Below are 16,713 nucleotides of genomic sequence, written 5' to 3'. Positions count from 1 at the left end.
GAGAAAGGGATCTCATTATATACACTAGCTGCCGCACCTACTAGGTCACCTATGGGTTCTTCCTCTTTCTCCTGGCTGATATTTATCCCTCAATCAACATCAGTAAAACAGGTAATTTGGCGATCATATTCCTGTTTGCGGGAGCTGGCTGTGTACAATTTGGCTGCTGCATTTCCTCCACATAACTGCAACTACATCTCAGAAGCATTTTGACATGCCGGGGTCATGAAGGATGCTATATAATGCCAATGTTTTTTAAAAATCAGATACAGTCTTCCAATCATCCAATTCAAAAGTCTTCCAATTTGCACCTGCTTGAGATTTACCAAGAGGAAGTTGTCGAACAAACTTGTACCCTCATCTGAGATCTATTTTAGAGAAGCTATCAAGTTTAAACGATAAATTTATGAATTCTATATCCATTTAGCTAATATTTGTTTGATCCATCGGCTGTAGTTCTGGATTTATTCAAAACCGTACATGTAGAGCCTTTCACAGCCACTGAACATATCAAAGCACTTTACAGCCAATGAAGTATCCTGAAGCGTGGGCACTGTTATACTGTAGGAAACACTGCAGCCAGCAGCCAATTTGTACACAGCAAGCTCCCACAGGCAGTCATATGATCATGACCAGATCATTAATTTTTGTGATGTTGACAGAGGGATACATATAAGGCAGGACCTTGGAGATAACTCCCCTCTCCAAAATAATGCCACAGTTTATGTCCACATGCAAGAGCAGACTGAGCCTTAAGTTTCATGTCTCATCCAGCAGATAGCTCCTCCAACAGTGCAACATTCCCTCAGTACCGCAATTCTTTTTGTGCTCAGTCCTGGATTAGGTCTGGAGTCTACATGTTCTGACAGAGGGGAGTGCTTTCAACAGCCACGACTGACACATAAGGGCCATTATATGGTACATAGAAAGCATGGGTAAAGAATCCATTCAAGTACAATTGATTTAGCAGAGAACAGAAATATGGAATAGAGTGGATTATTTAAAGCGGAATTAAAGGATTATCTTTGAAAAAATCTGGGCTTCAAAGACAGTCTGTAACCATGGAAGGGTTGAATGACTGCCACTGCCAGAAACAATTTCTTTAAAAGCTAACCTAGCAAAAACTCAAATGATCATAAAAGGAGGATACGTAAGAAAAATTAAGTTCCAAAGAAATTGAAAGGATAATGATGAAGATTTAATTCCTTTATAGAGGAAATGAGATAAACCAATATAACGAGATAACCATGGAACGGCATAACAGATGTTGCATGACCACGGGAAGCATAGCGAGTGGATATAGGAGGTGGTGTTCCAAAAACAGAGGAATGCCACAGCTGAAAGCACTGAAGCTTCTGGTGTAATGACATAGAACATGACTGAACATTTTTTCTGATGGAGCTCAATTGTACCAGATTGTCCCCCACACTGTGCAAGGTGAGTGGGGAAAGATATGGAGAATTCAAAGCATTCTGAAAAGGTACATATTATTTTACACACTCATTCAGCAAATGGAATTTACCTAAGAGGAGAAAAACTTGGGTTAATAACGGATTACGCTGGCCAGGTGTTCTCTTCATTATTTGGTGCATCTCTCAGCAATGTGCTTTCCCAGAATTCCCCATGTAGATGCACCATTTATTCAGTTATTAAACATGTCGGTTTAGCATAGTCTTAAACAATAGAGCAGCATTGACACATACGAATAGTGAATGTGCAATGAAGCAATCCATGCGAATGTTAATGCAGCCCGAAGGCAGTTTGTTCGAAGCATTCTAAAAAGGGTTAACCCATCAATGTTCAACAAAATGGAGAGGAGGGGGAGGGGGTGCAAATTCTTCAGATATCTATGCTCACATTAAACAAGCACTGGTCTATTTTTGAAGTCTGCAGCTTTACTAGGGATGATGTTATGGCACACAGCACAGCCAGCCCACAGGCAGAGCACTATATGAATTAATCTCTAGCCTATTGGGAACAAAAAAAATTCCAGAGGGCATATCGTGCTTTTAAAATCAAGGAATGTTGTGCTTTTAAAAAGCAGTATGTACAAATCATTATTGGTAGATTTCCCCTTCATTGCTACTTAAAAAATATTTGGTTTGACACTAATGGTTTTCCCCAAATCACTCATAGGTCTAATTAAAATATATACATTAAGGACAAATGTTTTCGGTTGCACTGCTGCTGTCGCCAAAACCAGCCTGAAATGAATAGAATTAAACAGCGAGCCTAATTTCTATTTACATTTGTACATATCTAGTGTTTGTAGCACCTGTATAATCTATAGAACTGCTTTTTGCACTGTGGCTCAAACATTGAAGAAGCCCAAAGTAGAATTAGTATGCCCTTACTGGAACACCAGATTTACCTTGTAATTAAAATCTTTGTTTGTAACATGCATGTGTTCTTTCTTTGCATATGTAATCGTAAATTCCACTCAACTTGCATGTGCTATGTACATTGTTAATGTCATGTGCGTTCGGTTCATCTTGTATGATATTTTTACTCATTTCTGTAAGAACAATAATCCAGCTGCAGCACAGCAGGCTTATTGGCTTACCAAGGACTGCATTTACAATGTACAAATTGCTTGTCTCATGGATCAGCCACATCCTCTATAAAAATCTGGAAAACCAATGCCATAACTCAGGTTGAGGCTTGGCACTGGAAGGTGAGCGGTTTGCAACTTCTGGAAACTTTCATTCCATTAAAAAAAATATGAAAAACATTAGATCCCAGTGTCCCATTCTCCAAGTGTCACAAGAAAACACAGAATTTGGAAAACAGGGACCTGCATGACCTATTGAGATCAATCAAAAGCTCCTCACGTTTGGTATCGTGACATGAATTACCTAGCTAAAATGCTGGACAGCAGCAGCCTTTGTTGCAGGGAACATGGTATATTTAATGGCCATAAGGTGGTCATTTAGGAGTCTGGTAGCAGCGGGGAAGCTGTTTTTGAGTCTGTTTGTGCATGTTCTCAGACTTCTGTATCTCCTCCCCGATGGAAGAATTTGGAAGAGTTGAAAGAGTGAGTAAGCTGGGTGGAAGGGGTCTTTGATTATGCTGCCCTCTTTCCCAGGCAGCGGGAGGTGTAGATGGAGTCAATGGATGGGAGGCAGGTTTGTGTGATGGACTGGGCGGTGCTCACGACTCTCTGAAGTTCCTTGTGGTCTTGGGCCGAGCAGTTGCCATACCAGGCTGTGATGCAGCTAGATGGGATGCTTTCTATGGTGCATCTGTAAAAGTTGGTAGGGGTTAATGTGGACATGCCAAATTTCCTTAGTTTCCTGAGGAAGTATAGGAGCTGTTGTGCTTTCCTGGTGTAGCGTCGACACGGGTGGACCAGGACAGATTTTTGGAGATGTGCACCCCTAGGAATTTGAAACTGCTAACCATCTCCACCTCGGCCACGTTGACGCTGACAGGGGTGTGTACAGTACTTTGCTTCCTGAAGTCAATGACCAGCTCCTTAGTTTTGCCGGCATTGAGGGAGAGATTGTTGTCCCTCCTGTAACTCGTCGTTATTCAAGATCCGGCCACTATGGTCCTTGGAAAATTCAATCAAATTTGTTCGGCATGACCTTCCTCTCTGACAAAGCCAAGCTGAGGATTCATGATCAAACCTTGCCTCTTCAAATGAAGACTGATTCTGTCCTTCAGAGTTTTCTCCAATAGTTCTCTACGACCAATTAAATTCACTGATCTGTAATCCCCTGGTTTATCTCTACCACCCTTCTTGAAAAGTGGAATTGCAAGCTACGCTGTCCTCCAAACTCTGTGGTCAGAGAAGAGTTAAAAATTTAGGTCAGAGCCCCTGTAATTTCATAGATCACTGAAGTTACATTGCAGAAGGCGGCCATTTAGCCCATCAAATCTACACGGGACCTTGAAAGAGCACCCTACTTAAGCCCACAATTCCACCCTATTCCTGTAACCCCACCTAACCGTTGGACACTTAAAGGGCAATCTAGCGTGCCCAATCCATCCAACCTGCACATCTTTGAACTGTGGGAGGAAATTGGAGCACCCGGAGGAAATCAATGCAGACACGGGGAGAAAGTGCAAAATCCACAGTCACCTGAGGCCGGAATTGAACCTGGGTCCCTGGAGCTGTGAGGCAGCAGTGCTAACCACTGTGCCACCCTACAGCAGCCTGAGATACAACTCAACCGGACCTGGGGATTTGCCCATTAAGCCCGCCAAAACCTCCTTTTCATGTCAAACTGTTTAAGAACATCAGTCCCTCGCCCTGAATTTTGTACCTACATCCTCCTCCCGAGTGAAGACTGATTTCAAGTGCTTGATTAATACCCTCCCAATGTCCTTCAGCTCCACACACAGATTTCCCCATTGGCCCCTAATGTGATCTCTTTACCTGGTTAATCTCTTCCCCTTAATATACTTCTAGAATATCATTGGGATTCTCCCTAATCTTACCCACCAGTGCTTTTTCATGCCCCCTCTTTGCTCTAATTGCTTTCTAAAGTCCCCCCACCGCACCGCCCTCCGCATTTTCTGTACTCCACTAAGGCCTCCACTGATTTGCTGCCTTTGGATTTGCTAAAAGTCTCTTTTCGTTCTTATTCAGTCTTCAATATTTCTTGACGTTCAGCGTTCTCTGGGTTGGTTGCTCCTACATTTCACCCTGAAGGTACTTAAATCGTACTGCTGTCACTAAAATGTTCCCCACTATCTCTTCAACCATAATATGATCACTACATGAGATTTCATTTTTTTTTATTCATTCATAGGATTTGGGCTGGCAGCTTTCCTTCCTAAGGACATTAGTGAATCAGATGGGTTTTTACAACAATTGGCAATGGTGTGATGGAAATCATTAGATTTTTAATTCCAGATTTTTATTGAATTCAAATTTCGCCATTTGCAGTGGCAGAATTCAAATCCAGGCCCCCAGAGCATTACCCTGGTTTCTGATTTACTAATCCAGTAACAATACCATGACACCACTACCTCCCAACCTCTTCAAAGAATCTTCAGACTTCATTTTGATGGATTCTAAAACAAAGGACTGGGCCATGTTTCTTGGAAGTTCAACTTGGTCTACAGGGAATCAAAAGACAATTGCCACAATGGAAGAATGTCATCCAATTTACATGATGTCCTGACACTCACTTCGATGCCGACCATAAATCCATTGAAAAACAATCAAGTTTCTCAAGCTGAGTGATTATTTTTCTATGGTTAGGGGATTTGCAAACAAAAAATTTTTTGAATACAAAAATTCAGTATCTCCAGTTTCTCTCCAATACAAATTTCTAGGAATGTGGTTTCTATCTCTATTAGAAGTTAAACACGCACTGAAATAAAACTTTTAATCTAAAAGAAATTCAACAGTTTATAATTTGAAATGCAGATCAGCCTATCCATCACAGTGCCATGCCTTTAGGTCTTACTCTATTCCGGAGGTTAATGGTTACATTAAGATCCCAAAATAGGGGTGGCACGGCAGCGCAGTGGTTAGCACTTCTGCCTCACGGCCCCAAGGCTGGTTAGATCCCAACCCCGGATCACTGTCCGTGTGGAGTTTGCATATTCTCCCCATTTCTGCATGGATCTCACCCCCCACAACCCAAAGTTCTGCAGGGTAGGTGGATTGGACACACTAATTTTGCCCCTTAATTGGGGAAAAGATAATTGTGTACTCTGAATTTATTTTTTTTAATCCCCAAGTAATATTTGGAGGAACAATAATTTTCCCCCTCAATTGCCACCAAAAGAGTCAAGCTGAAAGATCTGGTTGTGCACAGAATGTTGCATCATAGTCCAGTTGTTTCTTGATGACAAGCAATGATATTCTAGAATAATGGACTACTTGCACTCCGCTTATATTTACTAAATTTTCAGAATTCACCTGCCTCAAGTTCTAGTTCTTTTTTTTTTTTAAACAGATACCTTAACATGCCAGAGTAACTCCTTAAAAATACTTCAATACAATTTGTTTCAATTAGCGACCCATTAATTTAATGATCAGAAAAATTTTAGTTCTATGTCCAAGAATTAACGCACTTCACAATTGGCGAAGCCTGTTGCAATAGACAAGTGATAATTCTACACAAAAAATAAAATCACCAAATCACTTAAGGGATTCACAACTTCCTGAAACAATTTTCCTAAACCACAAGAGGGCACAAATATTTCTCAATCTGAACAGGCTACATATATTTTGCAAATATATAAAAAGAGAAAGCAAAACATTTATTCAATTCTAGCAACACATAGGTTATGTGGAATTCCATATCTTGAAGATGAACGAAAGGCAAGCTGTAGGCCCACAAACCAGACACAAATTAATGGGAAAGGACACCCTACAGTTGTGGCTGACTGCTCGGGATATAATTTGTCTTGCATTCCAAAAAAGCAGAGATATAGCAGAGAAATGTACATCTTCACTATTATCTGTGTAAACAGTACAAAACTCCGGTTCAATAGGGGTACGAAATGACAAATTTTGCCAATGGTGTGTAACTTTTTTGATATTATACAGGGTTTCACTATGGCAGTTAATCTAAATTGAACTGTTGCAGTCAAATTTGTGTTTATTTGTAAATAATTAAAATAACATGGGCATACCAAAGTGGAAGTCACAAAAATTAAGAATCAATTGTGTACCAGCACCTCCCAAAGCAATGAAAGAATGTTTTCATAAAATCTTCTGAACATTGGCCAGGATTTGTGGTCGGCAGTGAACAGACAGCACCAACTGTTTATTACGTATACGCAGGTTTCTACAGGACATTCTGGTGGCAGTCATGAGCTAAGCAGTCGTATGAAAGGTTGTTCTCTCTTGGGAACGTCTTACCAGGCAGTTTTAACTTGTCAAATAGATACAAAACCGCAACAAAATCCACCCAGCCTTACCCCCAACTAACAGCCAACCGAAATAACCAGCTGTGGAGCCGAAAAACAGTAAAAGTCGAGAAAAGAAAGACCCTAACCTCCAAACGATGGGATATGCGGAGTGAAACAGAGCAGAGCATGGTGGAAAAAGCAGGGTCACCAACACAAACACCAGCCTGCCCGTCAATTAAGCAAATGGAGCGTCTCTCAATTGAACTCCAGAAACACAGAGACTCAACAAAACAGGATCTCATGTTGGCCTTAAGGTCGGCAATAGAAACTGCACTTGCCCCCAAAGGGCGGTGATAGAACAGAGCGGAACCTGGCGAAAGTGGCCACCAACCAGGGTGAGTGGACCGCCTCGCTCGAAGCTAAGGTGGTACGGTTGGCAACAACCCAGAAAGCGTTCATGGGGAAAGTTGACAATCGGGAGAACAGGTCCAATCAACAGATCCTGAGAATTGTCGTCCTGCTACAGGGCGCAGAAGGCAGGACCCAACAGAATATGTCACACAAGTGCTCGTGAAACTGGTCAGAGAGGAATGCTTCGCCAAATTTACAAGAGGTGCACTGGGCCCACTGGTCGCTCCGGCAAAAGCCTAAATCAGGAGAACCACTACTGGCAATAATTGCAAAACTGCATGTTTTAAGACAAAGATTGGGTGCTTAACTGGGCGAGGAGCATAGGGTCCCGAAGGTGGGACGGAAACACAATGCGTGTCTATCAAGATATTGGAGCCAACCTGGCCAAGCGCCGGGCGGTGTTTAACGGGGCCAAAGCGCAGTTTGGCATGTTGCACGTGGTGAGACTGTACGTTCAGCAGCAAAGAGCATAATTTTAAAACAATGAAGGAAGCAAACGAGTTCACCCGAAAGAATTTACTTGGAACACAACAATAAGAGACAACCAGGAACTCTTAAGCTTGGCTTTTTTTTCGTTCTTTAAAACCTACAAGGGCGAGGGGGGGGTCACCAAACCGCAAAGGTAACTCGAAGCGAGAAGAGGGAAGGAGGGAGAAACTAATAGGCCGAATACAAAAAGTGCTGCTCCCAGGAGGGAGCTACCACACTGGCAAGTTCATCATTGGGGGGGGGGCCTCCTGCTCTCCCTGATGGCAAGAGTGCAGGCAATAAAATGAGCACGCTGCAAAGATTCTGGTTTAGCACAGTTGGCTAAACAGCTGGCTTGTAATGCAGAACAAGGCAGTAGTGAGGGTTCAATTCTCGTACTGGTCTCCCCTAACAGGCACCGGAATTGAAGCCTACTTGTGAATTATTATTAAGATTCCTCTTTCTACTCAGATCCTCCCAATTTTCATCCCCAAGGCCTTCTTCGCCAAGGTAGATAAATTAATTATGCTGTTTGCGTGGACGGAATAAAACCCCAGAATCATTAAAAACATCTTGCAAAGAAGGAGGAATATGTGGGCTCTGGCTCTGTCGAATCTCCTATTCTACCATTGGGCGGCTAACACGGAACGAGTATAAACGTGGGTGAAAAGAGCCAGAGGCAGAATGGGTGCAAATGGAGGAAACCTTCTGTATGGGGACATCCCTCCCAGCACTGGCCATGGCCCCAAATCCTATTTCCCCAGCCAAGTACTCGAGAAAGCTCGTGGTGGTGACCACGTTAAGGACTTGGAGTCAGCTCAGGCACCATTTTAATCTTGGTGCAAGGTCCGCTATGGCCTCAATTTCAAAAACCATAAATTCATCCCAGCAACAATAGGCACTTCCTTTAAAACATGGCGTCAGGACGAAGGGGTATTGACAGTAAGGCACCTGTACATAGACGGTAGAGTAGCAACCCTGGGGGACCCAACAAAAAAGCTCCAGCTCCAGAAAGGGAATGAGCTTCGGCCTGCAACTGAGGAGAGAACAACCAAAGAGAAAATGCTGGAAAATCTCAGCAGATCTGGCAGTATCTGTAGGGAGAGAAAAGAGCTAACGTTTTGAATCCAGATAACCCTTTGTCAAAACTAAAAGACAGAAAGTGGGAAGTATTTATACTGTGGAGTGAGAGAATGAAAGATGAGTCATAGCCACAGAAACCAAGGGAAACGATGCTCACGGCAGTCCCCAGAGAGAACAAAAAGGCGAAAAAGCCAAACAGCAGAGAAGCTAACATCAGAAGGTAAACTGTGACAGATGTACATGTAGGGGGGAAGCAAAGAGAAGTAAAGTTAAGGAAAGGGGGAAAAGATTGGGGGGGGGGGGTTAAATATATATAACGAAAAACAAGAAAGAAATGGTCAAATACAGTTAAAATGAAATGGGATGAAAACAAAGGGGTTGAGGTGGGGCAGAGCTAATCATCTGAAGTTGTTGAATCCAATGTCGAGACCGGAAGGCTGTAGCGTGCCTAACTGGAAAACAAGATGTTGTTCCTCCAGTTTGCGTTGAGCTTCACTGGAACATTGCACCCTGCCAAGGACAGATGTGGGAAGCAACGGGAAGGTCAGGGTTCTGAATGCGCACAGACCTAAGGTGCTCAGCAAAGTGCTTACCCAGTCTGTGTTTGGTCTCTCCGATATAGAGGAGATCCCATTGTGAGCTGCGAATGCAATAGGCCAAATTGAAATTTAAAGAGAGCAATGTTCCCCCAGATACCCGGACACACCCTACTGGCAGCTGCTAGCATCAGGCAGTTAGGGGAAAGTAACTGCGTCGACATGTACGGACGACAGTACATACAGAGGTAAGGGCCGAGCTGGAGAAAACACGGGAAAGGTGGGAGGATGAGCTGGGCATGGAGATAGGGAGGGGGGTCTGGATCGAAGTACTGCATAGGGTGAATTCCACCTCATGTGCAGGGCTGAGCCTAATGCCACAAAACGTAGTGCACAGGGCGCACTTGACCAGAACATGCATGTGTGGGTTCTTCTTGGAGGTGGAAGACAAATGTGAATGGTGCCACCCCTACTTTGGGATTTTAATGTAACCGTAAACCTCCGGAATAGACTAAGACCTAAAGGCATGGCACTGTGATGGATAGGCTGATCTGTATTTCAAATTATAAACTGTTGAATTTCTTTTAGATTAAAATTTTTATTTCAGTGCGTGTTTAACTTCTAATAGAGATAGAAACCACATGGGGTAGCATGTATATAGTTAATAATATGGTTGTTGTAACCAACTACTTGGAGTTTACTGTTAATGTGCCTCCAGTTTCTGCATATGTTTCCTGTTTGTTCTTACCTTTTTTTGTTGCAAATACAAATGAAAAGAATAAAAATACTTCCTTAAAACAGTGTCTATGGGTGTTTTCGCTGACACTTAGAAAATTAGAAATGTCAGCTACAGGGGATCTGGGATATGTGACTATCACTTTATCCAATCAGACTGAAGAAACTTTACTGAGGCACAGAATCTGGACCAGGAGGTGTCAGTTAAAGTAGTTAACTCAAGTGCAAAATGATGCACTGAAAGCAAAGTGGGAAAGAATGATGAGATTAAGAGAGATAAAAGACAAAGCAATAATTCAAATCAAACATATGCCTCAAAGTTAATTTTCAGAGCCCGATGGGTTGGTTGTCTGGCAAAAATTATTTGAAAATTCCTCATGGGGGGGGGGGGGGGGGGGGGGGGGGTGCACAAGCCCCAACTCCCCAACTTTCTGGCAATTTTAGTGGTTTAATCACAGAATTACAGCAACTGAATGCCATGTGTTTCAACTTCGAATTGCTCAGCAAGATACCAGTATAGTGCAGTTTCAAGAAGAGCAGAACGATTCCCCATTTAACTAAAGATGTGACGTTGCCAGAAAGTTGTTCAATTTGCATTTTAACAACATTGAGCATTACTTATACCGTAAAATCCAGGTCATTATTCTGTTTAGATTCCAGCTATTTTCCTTACTATATGTTGCCTCATTCAAATTCCTTACAATGAGCATGCAGTCTAGCTATGCAAGTTAGGTTACGGAAATTGCTCTTCGTCCTACAAAACATAGCTTGTGAACACAGCTTGTGAATTCCAAGAAAACAATCGGCAGTGATCGTTTGCAATTGGCTAACGCCTTATCATTACATCCAACATCTGAAATCTCAAAATATCTTATTAGGATTACCTTCCCCAGAGTGGCGTCAGTTGGCAGTTACAAATAGCGCAGATTATGGACATTGAATTGCTTTTGACCCTAATCTTTTCTTTCACTCGAATGTTACTCAACCAGCTGAGTAATATCAGGCTGCAACACAACAAAGAGATTCAGAAAATGGTGGAAGTACTGAGGTATAACTTTAATAGTTGGAGCAGCATTAAGAAATGGATGACTGAATTATTATAGACTATACCTGTTCCCACCTGCTATCATATGTACAAATTGTACAATTTTCTTGATTTCAACCTACTGATTTTCTACCCATCACTGTATTCTCAGTAAACTGAGACGAGACCAGTGACGATCTTTCTATATTTTGAGACTATTTGATAGGAATCAAGAATGAGTTATATGGTTAGATACACTGTCGATACATGACAATATCATTCAGCTACATTACCTTCGTTGCCTTAACTTTCAAATCATACCACAAAGGAATAATCACACACAAGCACCATGGACTGTGCAATTGTTTCCCAAACTAATGTACTGTATGTGGTAAATTTATATTCTGTACGAGTGATCTTTACTGTAGAATCCATGTTGTAAATTATCCAATAATACTGGAATCTGGTTGTCTGCATCTTTCAAATTCACTTCAGCTGGCCATAGAGAAAATTTGCAACTCAGCATACTGCCGTATCATTTCTCAAAGCCTTTGTACTCCAAAACTAAATCAATTTGAAACATCGGTCCTCACCACAGTCGCTTTGGCAAAAATACAATAGTTGACAATGGTTTCAGGTATACCATTTATCAAACTGCTTTGTTTAACTTTGTGGAGGGGCCTAGTGTGCACTGAGCATGCTTTTCACAGCAAACTATGCGGTTGAGTGATAAGCTGTTCCATAATTATCTGTTTTGCTCTTATTTAACTGTGTCCAGCACTCCTCCAGTCAGGCCAGATTCTGATAATGAGCTACTGGATAGGTTCCATCACATGAATACTGTGACTGCATTTAGCCGTGTTACTCTTTTCCATGAATGGCAAATTGAAATATAATAAACAAATTTAATAAATGTTCTTTAATCTAGGTTATATTTGGGTCAGATGTTCCATGAAAAGCAGATAAAAATCTCTATCAAGTCTCATTATTGACCATTAATTGAACTATTCGGCCTAAACACAGAAGTAAAGGAAAAGTGCAGAGAAGGGTACTTTACACTCCTTTTTGAACAGTAAATTTAATCTCAATAGCTATTGCTACAAATGAACAAGGAAGCAATTTTAGCACTGACCTGATAGCCTTAAGTACAGTCTGTCGCTTTAGAATGTTGTGATATAAATTGTAAACAGTATCCCAAAGCAGCTCAACTCTGGGTAGTAAGGGGTACAGTAAGGGCTACTTCAGAGTAATCCTGGGGGTTGCCTGACCACATGGCAGACCCCTCAACAAGCCTTTCCAGGTCGGATGGCTTTATAGTGGCCCTGAGGCCAGTCTGAACTCATCTTCCCCCAGAGTTTGCAATGGAACTGTTGAAACATGCAGGCTAATCTTCCATAATTGACACCTAAGCAGCCTAGGAGGTAAGTAAACCATACTAGTTTTCTAGGTCGTCTGTTCAAATTGAGATTTTTTTTTGAAAAGCAAGTTTAATTATTTTTCCAAAAGCTAAAAATGTATTCTCCGCACACTTGAGTTCCGCTTTAACCAAAGCATATTTTACACAAGGGATTAGACTTCAGCACTTTTTAAGATACAGCCTTTAAAGCTCAACATGGGGTTAGCTAACTTTAGTGTGCTGAGCACTCTAATCATTTGAAAGCATTTCAGGTTGAAATCAGAAATTGAACACAACGAATAAACGGAAGTGATTTACACTTGAATTACAAATATAATGGTTTTGACTGTTCAGCTCCTGTAGCCATAAAGACGTGTCTGCAGCAAAATGTCCACTATGCCTTTTTGGAAGTATTTGGAAAAAACTGCACAATTACTAGGTGGATTTGGATGTAATTAGTACCCATGGGTAAACACTGCCTTAGGTACACACTAAGTACCAGTCAAATGTATTAGTATATATTAAACACAATTTGCCAATTGCTCACATTGTTTTATTGTTCAATAAATGGTCAACATGGAAGCATTTCTGATCAATGTAAAGCAGCCTTCATTACCCTGAAATCACCACATTGCAATGTTGAGCGAGAATTCTCCATAAATTTAAAGCTTTTCTCATCAGGCAGCATATTTTCTGTACACATGTCCAGTAGGGGGAGATCATCCTGAAATGCTGCAGCTGTCAGTTAGCATTCCCACATGCATAGCAAGCCAAAAACATACCATTGTGGCTTCTACAAAGGTATTCTTGTGTTTTTTTTTCTACAATGAAAATGCTCATTAAATGCTGCTAGCACATTGGTATCTGATACTGCAGGTGGCTTTCATTGAAAATTATGTTGATCTGTTTCAATGGTTATGTTTATTAAGCACTGAAAACAATCTCAACTAACCATTTCTACACTAAAATATTACATCTTAATCCTTCTAACCAAAATTATTCTATTTTCTGGCCACCCAATTGAATGGAGAGGTCTATATTCTTCATTAGTAAACTACTGTAAAACTATTTACTCAATAGGTATACCTATATTTACACATGCAAGGAATGGATCAACTGGTATTAAATACTAACACCACAGCATTACATGTTCCTGCTCAGCAGTTGGTTAGAATCATAGAACGGTTATAGAACACTAAGCAGGCATTTGTACCACCATGTCTGTACCAGCTTTGATAGGGCAATTTACCTAGTGCCATTCCACTGTCTTTTTCTGTAGCCCTTGCAAATATTTCGTTTTCAGATAACAATCAAATTTCCTGTTGAAAGCCATGATTGACCCTGCATCCACTATACTGACAGTGCATTCCAGATCCTTCCTATCTGGCTGCACCGCAGTTTGGTAGGAATTGAATCGAATTTGATTTGTCACATGTACCAGGCTAAGTGAGAAGTATTGTTCTGCGTTCAGTTCAGACAGATCATTCCATACATGAATAAACGTAGGACATGCATAAATACACAAAGTAAATACGTAAGCACAGGTATCGTGTGAGCTTACGGAGTGTAGTATTTCACAGTAGAGAAGATGTCTGAAGAGATAAGTTCAGTCCATAAGAGGGTCATTCAGGAGTCTGGTGATAGCGGGGAAGAAACTGTTTTTGAATCTCTTTGTGCGTGTTCTCAGACTTTTGTATCTCCTGCCTGATGGAAGAGGTTGGAACAGTGAATACGCCGGGTGGGAGGGGGTCTTTGATTATGCTGCCCGCTTTCCCAAGATGTGGAGATGCCGGCGTTGGAAAGGGGTGAGCACAGTAAGAAGTCTTACAACACCAGGTTAAAGTCCAACATGTTTATTTCAAACACTAGCTTTCGGAGGACTGCTCCTTCCTCAGGTGAATGAAGAGGTATGTTCCAGAAACATATATATCGACAAATTCAAAGATGCCAGACAATGCTTAGAATGCAAGCATTTGCAGGTAATTAAATCTTTACAGATCCAAAGATAGGGGTAACCCCAGGTTAAAGAGGTGTGAATTGTCTCCAGCCAGAACAGTTGGTAGGATTTCACAAGCCCAGACCAGATGGTGGGGGTGTGAATGTAATACGACATGAATCCCAGGTCCCGGTTGAGGCCGTACTCATGTGTGCGGAACTTGGCTATAAGTATCTGCACATAACAACTGTGCAACCTCAAACAAACCATTGTTTGCAGCAAACTACCCAGCCTTCAGAACAGCGAACACACAACCCTGCCATGGCAATCTCTGCAAGACATGCCAGATCATCGACATGGATACCACCATTACACACGAGAACACCACCCACCAGGTACGCGGTACATACTCGTGCGACTCGGCCAACGTTGTCTACCTCATACTCTGCAGGAAAGGATGTCCCGAAGCATGGGACATTGGTGAGACCATGCAGGCGCTGCAACAACGACTGAACGGACATCGCGCGACAATCACCAGGCAGGGATGTTCCCTTCCAGTCGGGGAACAGTTCAGCAGTCAAGGGCATTCAGCCTCTGATCTCCGGGTAAGCGTTCGCTAAGGTGGCCTTCAGGACGCGCGACAATGCAGAATCGTCGATCAGAAACTTATCGCCAAGTTCCGCACACGAGTACAGTCTCAACCGGGACCAGGGATTCATGTCGCATTACATTCAACCCCACCGTCTGGCCTGGGCTACCAACTGTCCTGGCTAGAGACAATTGACACCTCTTTAACCTGGGGTTACCCTTATCTTTGGATCTGTAAAGATTTAATTACCTGCTAATGCTTGCATTCTAAGCATTGTCTGGCATCTTTGAATTTGTCAATATATATGTTTCGGGAACATACCTCTTCATTCACCCGAGGAAGGAGCAGTGCTCCAAAAGCTAGTGTTTGAAACAAACATGTTGGGCTTTAACCTGGTGTTGTAAGACTTTTTAATGCGCTTTCCCAAGGCAATGGGAGGTGCAGACAGAGTCAATGGATGGGAGGTGGATTCATGTGATGGACCGGGCTGCGTCCTCTGTAGTTTCGTACAGTCTTGGGCCGAACAGTTGCCATACCAGGCTGTGATGCAACCAGATAGGATACTTTCTACGAAAACCTGTAAAAATTGTAAGAGTCAATGTGGACATGCCGAATTTCCATAGCTCCTGAGGAAGTATAGGTGTGCTTTTTAGGTCGTGGCGTGGGTGGACCAGGAGATTGTTGGTGACGTGTACACTGTGGGCATCTAATGGCCGCCCGCAAAGGAGAATAGGAATTATGGTCAGGTTGGGACACACACAGACGGTACACAGCCCCTGTGTATTGTGCAGAGGGAAACCAGACCTAACTAAAACTCACACCTGCTAAAAGGTCAATCACCGATTTCCCCAGGACAATGGGACACAGATCGAAATGTACCAACAGTAGCAGACTCGGGGGGGGGGGGGGGGGGGGGGGGGGGGTGGGGGGGGGGGGATTTACCTATATGGGAGTGCATACATGCCTGGACAATAGCAGCAAGGACCCGCCCCGAATTGGCCAGAATCTATTAGGGTGATCGAAACCCTATCGATCCATTGGATCTGAGTTGGGATCGCCCAAGAGGAGTGCAAAAGATCGGAGGGATAAGAAGAACTGCGCAACAGCAATTTAGTCTATTTTGGGACCGGCCTCTGCTCCGACCAACTGCAGCCTATCGACGAGCCAAGTTCAAGGACCCGCGATCGCTACCTGAAGGGCGAGCCGCAGCCAGAGACGAACTCTGAAGGCTACCAGCCAACACCGTGAGGATTCAGATAAAGGCCTTATCTCACCTGCACAGAGCCGGTCACTGGAAGTTAAGTACAGGTCATTTTAGTTGTTAGGTGTAATTAATACAGTAGTCCCCCGTTATACCGCGCTCCGCAATACCGCGGTTCGCGATATACCGCGGGGGGCTTGAAGGACCCCAACTGTCAGTTGTGTCAATTTCAGCGGCCGGCTCACTTTGATCGGAGAAGGAAGCTGCTCTCACTGAAATAATCAGCCGGCCGCTGAAATGACACTGCCCGCTGCTCTCTCCCTCCAATCCAACTTTTAAGTTTAATGTTTCTGATTGGAGGGAGAGAGAGAGCAGCGGGCAGTGTCAATTTCAGCGGCCGGCTGATTGCTTCAGTGAGAGAGCAGCTTCCCTCTCCGGATCAAAGTGAGCGGCCGCTGAAATTGACACTGCCGGCTGCTCTCTCCCTCCAATCAGAAACATTAAAACTTAAAAGTTGG

At 42.8% G+C, this 16,713-nt stretch overlaps 1 protein-coding gene across 34 annotated transcripts in view; it reads right to left on the bottom strand.

Moving 5' to 3' along the window:
- Positions 1 to 16,713, bottom strand: part of pcbp3 (poly(rC) binding protein 3) — a 251,594-nt gene that overhangs the window by 131,196 nt on the left and 103,685 nt on the right. Inside the window, exon 1 of one of the 34 annotated variants that reach the window (XM_038787698.1) lies at positions 12,206 to 12,410. The exons of the other annotated variants lie outside the window; for them this stretch is intronic. The gene's annotated coding sequence lies outside the window, so the exon portion shown is untranslated. Of the gene's footprint in view, positions 1 to 12,205; positions 12,411 to 16,713 lie in introns of those variants that run through there. 34 annotated transcript variants of the gene reach the window in all.

This window comes from Scyliorhinus canicula, chromosome 2 (assembly GCF_902713615.1).
Source record: "Scyliorhinus canicula chromosome 2, sScyCan1.1, whole genome shotgun sequence".
Taxonomy (NCBI): Eukaryota; Metazoa; Chordata; class Chondrichthyes; order Carcharhiniformes; family Scyliorhinidae; genus Scyliorhinus; species Scyliorhinus canicula.
Note: the sequence above shows the minus strand (reverse complement) of the source record. Positions and strands in the feature narration are given on the sequence as shown.